The sequence below is a fragment of the Pteropus vampyrus genome, unplaced genomic scaffold (genome assembly GCF_000151845.1).
Source record: "Pteropus vampyrus isolate Shadow unplaced genomic scaffold, Pvam_2.0 Scaffold144, whole genome shotgun sequence".
Classification (NCBI taxonomy): Eukaryota; Metazoa; Chordata; class Mammalia; order Chiroptera; family Pteropodidae; genus Pteropus; species Pteropus vampyrus.
The window spans coordinates 3,562,063-3,570,475 of record NW_011888925.1 but is presented as its reverse complement, the minus strand read 5'-3'; positions in this window follow the sequence as shown (position 1 = coordinate 3,570,475).

Genomic DNA, 8,413 nt, shown 5'->3' with positions numbered 1-8,413 from the left:
GGCTCCTCAGACCCTGCCCTCAGTTCTGGAGACTCCCGGGTTCTCCCAGAGACCCGGGCGCCCCCTTTTCCACGCAGTCTAGGACCTTCGCCCTGAGCCGGAAGCCCCTTTCCCCACTTTAACCTGGGAACTCTCCAGATCCTGCCTGAGCCCCCGCCTCCCACATAGGGAAGCCGTGGAATCAGAGGAGAGAGCGCGGGGGTGGGGGGGGGGGGGGAGAGAGCGCGGGGGTGGGGGGGGGGCGGGAAGAAGGAGAAAGAAAATACTAGAGGAGGTGGAGGAAGGGGGGTGCATTAGCAGGAGGCCGCGGAAAGCCGCTGTGTTTGACTGGAGTAGTAAACCTGTCTTCCAGCCCAGCTCGGCCACTTTCTCGCTGGGTGACCTCCGGCCGGCTCTGGACTCCAGGGTGTCCAAGAGGCCTCCCGCCCTTCAGCACGCACACACCACGCGTGATGCCACAAAGAGTATGGAGACCTTTGAAGGCGCGCAACCCCTTCGGCCTGGGTTGCGAGATATCTCGTCTATTGGTATGTGCCAGGTGCTATCTGCTGTGCTTTGAGTGAAATAAACCCAGTAATTACTGGAAGGCAGGATAATCGCCCATTTTACGGGTGAGGAAACAGATTTACAAACCTGACGTGGTCACGGTTATTTTGCAAGAAGGGGGCCAATAGTGGAGCTCAGTTGTTTAACTTCAAAATTTGAACTCCTAACTTCTATACCTTGTTGTTATGACTTAGGGATGGCAGGATGGGGCTCAGAGGTGCAGAGCAGGAGAGACCCAGAGATGCATCAGATAAGATCCCTACAGCTCATTATTTCTTGGTCTTCTTGGAACCATAATCAAGAGATGGGGGTAGCTGAGAGGGTGAACCCTTAACCTGCACTTTTAGAGTGCATATTTCATTGACAAAATCGAAAAAGTTTGCAGAGAGGAGATGGCCTTTGGCCCCAGTCATGAAGGATAAGTCAAAGTTTGCCCACACATTCCTGAGAGGGAGCATCCTTCCCTCCACCATCTCCAAATTCTTGCTTGTGAAGATCTCAGTCTCTGAGACTGCCCCTCCACCGGGCCCCACCATATCCACACACCCCACTGACTCCACCCCCTAAAAATAATCCAGGATACCAACTGCTTTGCCAACTGTTTTGAGGCCCCAGCAGCCAGATGAAACCGGAAAGCCGCTGACAGCAAGTCCTTTAAGGACAAAGGCATTCATTAATCAAAGAGAAACTCCCTGAGAGGCTACCACAGAGCAAGCTGGACTGCTGGGCTACCAGCAGCTGGTCATACAAATCCTGCACCACTGGATAGCTTCCATCCCTGAATGCCTACAGTATGCCCTCTTCCATGCCAGGTATGCACAACCACCTTAGGACACAGGGACATCTGGACAATCTCACTCTTTTTCGTTCTCCCAGCTTCTGGCACATCATCTGCTAGAGGAGGCACTCAGTGAATGTGTGCTGAATTCCTATTAGAACTCAGTTTACAGATGAGGAAAATGATGCTTGTTTTTTTCTTCGGGGGTTGGTGGTGGTGGGAGATACTTGCCCTGGATTACACAGCCAGGCAGGAATGGAGCTGAGGTTTGACTGGAGCCCCAGTGCTATCACCCCCTGACACCAGACTGCAGGGAGAAAAGGCTGAGATAATTTCAGGTTTCGCCACAGGAAGCCAAGATTTCTCCTGTGGTAGAACTCTGGGATCAGCTGGGATCAGAGCATGGTGGACACAACCATACCACAAGGGACCTCCAGGAGCCTGGGGTGAGCCTGATCCCAGCACTGTCCAGGTGGGGAGAAGAAGGAAGAGTTGAGACACCACCAACAGGCACAGATGCCCAAGTTTCAGCCTTGGCTTCTGGCTCTACGTCCCATAATCTCTCCCAGGAACTCCAACTTCTTAATCGCTCTAGGCCTCTATTTCCTTATTTATAAAATGAGAATAATAATAGTACTTATCTATGGTGGGGTAAAAATTTGCAGTATTGTTCCGAAATCCCTTTGTTCAGTCTCTCCCTTCTCTCTCTTTAATCTAGATCGTGACCCTATTGCTTCAAAAAGGAGTGGGGGACAAAGAAAGGAATGAGATACAACCTTTATTTCTTCAATTCTTGGGTTCAAGTGTCCAAAGACAAAGGGCCGGTGAAAATAACCCAAATGTACATTTGCGTATCTAGTTGAGAAAAGATGTTGAAACAAAACAAACAAAATGCAACAACAACAAGCTATTTCTGGGCTAAGAGATTTGGGGAGGAGACGAGAAGGAAGAGCTAAGAGGCTGGGCTCTGCCTGGTTGTAGGTGGGAGAGTGGGGCTGGGAAAAGAGAGAACCCTCAGACAGATCTGGGGACCCAAACCCCATTCCTTCAGAGTCCAAATTTGATTGGATCAGTTTGTGGAACAATTAACGTCTCAAGACATTGTTGAAAACGATAAAGAACTCAGCTGGCAACGAGTGGAGCTTAACAGCTGTGTGTAGCCAGGGAAAGAGTCAGTCAAGGAGAGCCTTGCCCAAACTATTGTCATCCCAGAATGACCCTAGGCATGCATACCCACGGCTGCACTCCCTGAGAACCAAGGACAGGCTTTATACAGGCTATATTACTTTTGGGGGAGTATATCAGCCCATAACAGGGGAGGATGGACTTCACAAAAATGACCCGGCCAGTCCCTAAATAAGCAAATAACAATAACAAGCTCTGGAGGGGGAGGCCCAGTACTGAGTTGCTACAATATATTATCTAAAATCTTCAGTTTCCAACAAAAAAATTATGTCATGCAAATAAATGGGAAAGGGTGACCTATAGACCAGGAAAAAAAGAAGGCAGGTATTGTCAGGATGTAGAGAAATCAGCACATTCACACACTGCCGGTGGTGGTGTAAGACAGCGCAGCCACCTAGGAGAATGGTCCAGCAGTGCCTCAACAGTTAAACACAGAGTTACTATATGACCCACCAATTCCACTCCTAGGTGTATTCCAAGAGAAATCAAAACATATGTCCACACAAAAACCTGTACACAAATGTTTATGGCAGCATTATTCATAATAGCCAAAAGGTGAAAATAACCCAAATGTTCATCAATGGTTGAATGGATAAACAAAATGTAGTATATCTATTACAATAAGAATATTATTCAGCCATACAAAGGAACAACGTACTGATACATGCCATAAGCAGGGAAATATCATGATGAACCTTGAAAACATCATGCTAAGTGAGAGAAGTCAGTCACAAAAGAACATATTATATGATTTCATTTATAGAAAATGTCAGAATAGGAAAATCTATAAGGACAAAAAATAGAGTAGTGGGTGATTAGGGCAAGGATGGGTGGCAGAATAAGGGGTGAAAGCTAAAAGGTACGAGTTTCTTTGTGAGGTGATGAAAAGGTTCCAAAATTGATTGTAATGATGGTTACATATATCTGGAATATACTAAAACCCGCTAAATTGTACACATTAAATGACTGAATTGTGTGACATGTGAATTATATCTCAATATAGCTCTGAATTAAAAAAAAAAAAAGCAAAAAACAGAACAAAAATAAAAACAAACAAGCTCACGCTGAGCAAAAGAAGCCTACGATGGAATATGATTGCATTGATATAAAGCTCAGAAGTAGCCCAAACTAAGTTTTGTAGGTTCAAGATGCATACTTCGATGGTAAAAATAAAGAAAGGCAAGGAAGTCGATAGCGTAAAAATCAGGACAGTGTTTGTAAATGGGAACGAGAACAAGAGGGAGCAGTAAGGTGCTGTCCAGGGTGCTGCTCGGTGTCTTCATTAAATGGTACTTACCTGGGTACTCGTTTTGTGATAGTTTATTAAGCTGTACATTTATGGTGTATGAGCATTCTGTTTACTTAAAATATTTAGCAAAACATCAGATTGGGTGAGGGCCCAACATAATGGCTTCATTTTAACTAATCGCTTCTCTAAAGGCCCTATCTCCAAGTATACAGTCACATTCTGAGGTACTCGGGGTCAGGAATCCAACATATTACTTTTGGGGGAGTATATCAGCCCACAACAGGGACCTTCTTGAGGGGTAGGGAGATGGATAGAGCCAGGAATAAAAGGGGAGGAACAGCATCCAGGCCTGCATACGCACAGACAGGGAGACACAGGAGAGCTCAGGGTGCCAGGGAGGCGTATGCTCTCTGGAATGACTGGAGGAAGGGAGGAGCAGGTTGGAGAATTTGGCAGGGGCTAGCTCCAGGGTCTTGAATCCCATACCAACAAGGGTAGACTTTAGTTTGTAGAGCGATGAGTCTCGGCAGGATCCCCTGGGACACTGGAGGAGGATCCCAGAGAGCTGAGTTTTAACAAGTGTCTCAGATGGACCAAGACTCACACTCTGGAAAAAGAAGCTATATGTGACATCAACAAGTTTTAGACAGGGGTCTGGCACTGGCTGAGTTGGAGAGGATAAACTGGTGGGGCAAGAATGGAGGCTGAGAAGCCATAGAGGAGGCTGTCTTGAGTATCCAGCCAAGAAAATATGAAATTTGAACTGACAATACTAGTTAACCTCTAGAGAATACTCACCATATGCCATGTGCCAGGCATGAGCTAAGCACCCTACCTGGGTAATCTCATTAAGTTCTTCCAGCAGTTTGTGTGATAGGTATCTTTATTATTCTTATTTCACAGGTGAGAAAACTGTAGCTCAGAGAGGTGAAGGGACTTGTCCTAAGCCACACAGCCAGAGAGAAATATGTGTTGGGAGAGGCAGAACCTGGATATCAGCCCTCCTCTCTAGACAGTCACAGAGGAAATGGAAAGATTAGTGGGAGCCACGGGGACATAAGTGGGCAGGACTTGAGAACAAGTTGAATGTGGAGGTAAGGAACAGGCACGAACCGCCCGTGGGCAATTCTAGGCCCCTAACTCCCTACATCTGCAATCACAGATTGAAGGGAGCTCAGCCCACTCCTTCCTCTGCCTTCCCTCTTCTCTGTCTGCTCTTCCATGCTGCTCCAGGGGGCTCCCAGGGGACCAGGCACGGGGCTGAGCGTGTGCGTGTGTGCGGGGACAGATCTCAATCCCTATTTTCTGTGTGTAAGATACAGAACTACAGAACTTTCCTTTTCTCTGACTCAATTCCATCTGTTTCCATTGATAAAAATTTGGAATCCCTGGCCCTTATTTCAGCAGGACGAATCTGGCACCTGATGCTGTCTGTTCACACAGGTCCCTGTTGAGATGGTTTAACTGGACCTCTACCCTGAGAAAGCCTCTGCCTGGTCAGCCTTTCCCTCCAGGGCTGGTGGCTTCTCTGCTCTCATTCACGCTTTCTCTCTCGCTCTCTCTCTCTCTCTCTCTCTCTCTCTTACTCTTATAGGAGCCTTTCAGGGACACAAGGACACAGGCATTTCTTCCAAGCCTTCAGTGGTCACTACACAGCTGGTCTTTCCCCAGGGCCTTGCTGCCTCCTAGGGGAATGAGATTAGCCACCCACTGAACCCTGGCCTTAACCACTTTTCTGAGATCCATTCACCCACCTGAGAAGCGGGCTACAGGCCTTCTCATCTGGGACCTCTTACATCTCCTCTCATCAGTCCACATCCATCTTTCCGCTTTCTCCTTGTAGCCAGTGACTCTTCATACTGTGTACATTAGGGGTCTACAAACTCCCTAAAAGCGAACATTTCATCCAGGTTTTTCCATTTTCTGCAGGGTATAGGCTCAGTTTTAACTTGATTTCGACTTCTTTACTTTCTTTTTCTCAAACATTTCTCCTGCAGCTTCTGAGATGCTTCGCTCTCCTGGTCTTCCTCCTAACTCCTGACTCCGTGGCTGCTCCTTGGTTTTCTTTGCTCACTCTTTCCTCTCTTCTCTTCACTCGTTAAATGCTGAGTTCTCTTCTCCCCACCCCGGGGGCAACAACCTCAGTCCTGGCCCTGGCCTCAAGGACTGTCAATTTCTATGCTACAGACAGCAGCCTTTCTGTCAGCAGCTCAGGCTTCACTCCCAAACCAGACCCTGTAGTTGAGTGTCACATAGACACCACCTGTCATGTGCTGGTCTCAGCCTATAGATAACCAATGTTGCAGTTGGCCTGGCCCTTGTGGTTCTTATTATGATTGCAAGCTGTCCTCAGCAATAACCACCAGGGAACTTTGAAAATAAAAAAAAAGTTTATTACTCATAGATCATGGCGATTGCATGGTGCACGCGGGGCCATACAGCCAGGTCACCAACGGGTGGCAGGGGAGCACATTAGTTCAGGCCTGGGATCCTGCTTTTATTGGGGTTGAGGGGCTAGAGTTTCATGGGCTCACTCTTTATTGGTGAATTTATAACATAAGAACTGGAATTTAAAGCATGGGATGAGAAAAAACAAGTAGTCCTAATGGTCAGTTGTTGAAACTAACTGAAATCTCTAAAACAAAGGATCCCCGGGGTGGAGGAGTGGGGCAGACTGGCTCTTTATCTAGTAGCTGGCGATGTGTTTATTCCAGATAGCCATCTTTGAAGTGGATGCCTCAGCAATCAGAGCTTAAGTCAGGCATTTACTGTTACAAAAAAGAAAAACCAACATTCAGGGCTTACATTACACCTCCAAACCCAACTCATCATCTTCCACATAAACCTACAGCTCCCATGTCTCAACACGAAAAGTAAAAGGCTTTATCATTTATTTTCCCAAACTTTCCATGCCAGAATCCTGAGCATTACCCTTGGTGCCTCTTTTCCCTCCCCTAACAAATTACCCATCAAGCACTAAGTTCAGTTGATTGTCAGAGCAGCCTAGGGATTGGTTAAGAGCATGGACCCTAGAGTCAAAAGGTCTGGGCTCAAATCCTGACTCTGCCACTTTCTAGCAGTGTAAGTTTGGACAAATGACTTAGTCTCTCTGTGCTTCAATTTTTCTCATCTCTAAAGTGGAGATAACAATAGCACCTATACCTCCCAGGATTGTAATAAGGTTTCATTGGGTTACTATTCATGAAGATGAACACAGTTCATACTGCACAAGCATCTGCTGACTAAAATAAATTTTATCTTCTAAGTATCTCTTGAATTCGTCCCAAACCACCATTATCTCTCCACCATCTTCCTGCCCTGGCCTAATGGGTCTCCCTGCATCCACCCTTGCCCTCCTCCAATTCCTCTATATACCCAAGCCAGAGTCACCTTTTCAAAATGCAAATATGATGCAAAGACTCTTCGAGGCTTCCTGCTGTATAGCCCACACTCCTTAACAGGGCTGTCAAGGCCTGTGTGATCTGGCCCTGCTCACCTGTCCAGCTTCATTTTCACTACTGAATGCTCTGACCTCGCACATTTCCAAAGGTAGGCTAGGGAGTTACTTCCTTATAGTCCTTAAGAGCCAGAATGATCAAAACTGTCCTTTCGTTGTCAGGAAGTGGAAACTGCACCCAATGGAGCCTGGTTTGTCCCAGGCTGCATTCTTGGCTCCCTGAGCACCTGCCATGTCCATCTGTTTCCTCATTCCTTCAATCAGAAAAGATTTATGTATTTGTTTGCAAATAAATTTGTAAATAAAGGTTGGGCAGTGTGGAGGACTCAGAGATACATCATACCAGCCTGGCTTGTTCTGGGCCAGACCCTCTTCTAAGCACTTTACCTGAATCAACTAATTTCCTGTGAGGCAGGAACTATTATTAGCCCCAGAGAAGTTGATTATCGATCCAAGGACTTACAGTTAGTAAATCAGAGGGCCAGCTTGGTTCCAGAGTCTTCATTAAGGGGAATGAGGTTGAGCGTTATAGAGGAACTTGATGGACTTTAGAAGCAGAAACAGTCACATTTCATTAATGGGAGTTTAACACAAATTCATTATTTAAAAAGACTGTTTACAATGTGGTTTTACATGGATTATCTCCTCTTACTAAATGAGACAATATAGTCATAAATGCCCTCCAAGGTCTAGAATCAGACAACCCCAATATTTGCTTCCCAGCCCTGTCACACAAAGGATAGGTGTTTTTAGCCCCCTTTTTGTGCCTTAACATTCTCATTTGTTAAAGGCGTATAATGAAACATGTCATTGTGAGAATTAAATGACACAGTGACTTTAGCATAGTGCTTGGCATGTAGCAAGTGCTCGAAAAAAGTTAAATGATGTCCAGTAATGATATATTGCCTTATTTTACGGACACAGATGATGTATACAAACATGTTATGGGCCTGTTAAGCCTCACAATGGCTCAGTGAAGATCTTGTCTTCATTATACAGTTCACACCTGACTAGGCGCCAGGTATCGTTCTAAAGCACTTTGCAAACTCAGTCCTTACAACAATCCCTAGGAGTAGGTGCTACATATTCTAATGCTTACTGTACAGGGGCAGAAACTAAGCATAAATTAACTTGATCAAGTTCACAGACAGCAAGAGGAACAACCGGGCAGTTTGCTTACAGAGTCTGTACCCTTAAC